At 44.7% G+C, this 1,052-nt stretch overlaps 1 non-coding gene across 1 annotated transcript; it reads right to left on the bottom strand.

The window, feature by feature from the left end:
- Window positions 1-678: 678 nt before the first annotated feature.
- On the bottom strand, window positions 679-752 carry TRNAI-GAU (transfer RNA isoleucine (anticodon GAU)). Its single transcript has one exon. It is a non-coding gene; the product is annotated as a tRNA-Ile (tRNA).
- Between the last annotated feature and the right edge of the window lie 300 nt (window positions 753-1,052).

Here is a 1,052-nt window from a genome sequence, read left to right on the forward strand (position 1 = left end):
CCACTATAAGTTATAAAAACACGAAAGAGGTGTAAAAGATTATGCATGCAGAAATCCATTTTTTTAAAAAGCACACGCACAACCCTGTTAAGAGGCAAAAGAGGAGCTGATCTAAGGGCTCCACTTGTCCTGCTGCTTTCCCCCGGGAAAATCCATTCTTTGTTGTTGTATCGGAGTAAATGTCAGCCAGGCTTTCTGTGGATTGACGTTGGATTGAATTGAGCACCAAAGAGCACGTTCTGCAGAAAGTGGCAGGGCAACCAGAAAAGTGTGAACAAGTCCTTAGAGTCCCTATTTTTTTTTAATGTCAGGTTATCCAAAGGGCCTTGTGGCTTTTGGGGTCAGGGATGGGGAACGACAAAAGGGGGGGGAGTGCTCTAGTGTGCTAGTCCTGCTTGTTGGTTTCCCATAGGCATCCGGTTGGCCACTGTGAGAACACGATGCTGCACTGGGTGGGCAATTGGTTCTGATCCAGGAGACTCTTCTTATGTTCTGTGGCCCTTCAAATGTTGTAAGACTTCAACTCCCATTAGCCCTGCTAGCATAGCCAGTGGTCAGGGATGATAGGAACTGTAGTTCAGCAACGTCTTGTAGAATCATAGCACCATAGAATTGTAGAGTTGGAAGGGACCCTGAGGATCATCTAGTCCAACCCCCTGTGATCCAGGGATATGCAGCTGTCCCGTACAGGGATTGAACCTGCAACCTTGGCATTATCAGCACCACGCTCTAACCAACTGAGCTATCCAGGCCACAGAACATTATAAGAGCCTGCTGAATCAGACCCACGGCTCATCTAATACAGCGTTCTGTTTTAAGTGAATTTTGAGCACACCCAGACAATCTGAAATTTCGTTCTGTCCCTAAACAAAGCAGCAAATTATTGAGAAACAGACCACTAACTACAGTAAATCATGATAGGAGTCAGTACATATGGCAAAATAAATTTTCTCAGGTTGTTGGAGGTTTGCGTGTGCATTATATAGGGTTTACTGAAAACCTCTCTGTGCGAAAGCTAATTTAAAATGGACAAAATAAGCATGGGAAAAGAA

Source organism: Zootoca vivipara, chromosome 4 (assembly GCF_963506605.1).
Source record: "Zootoca vivipara chromosome 4, rZooViv1.1, whole genome shotgun sequence".
NCBI classification, from domain to species: Eukaryota; Metazoa; Chordata; class Lepidosauria; order Squamata; family Lacertidae; genus Zootoca; species Zootoca vivipara.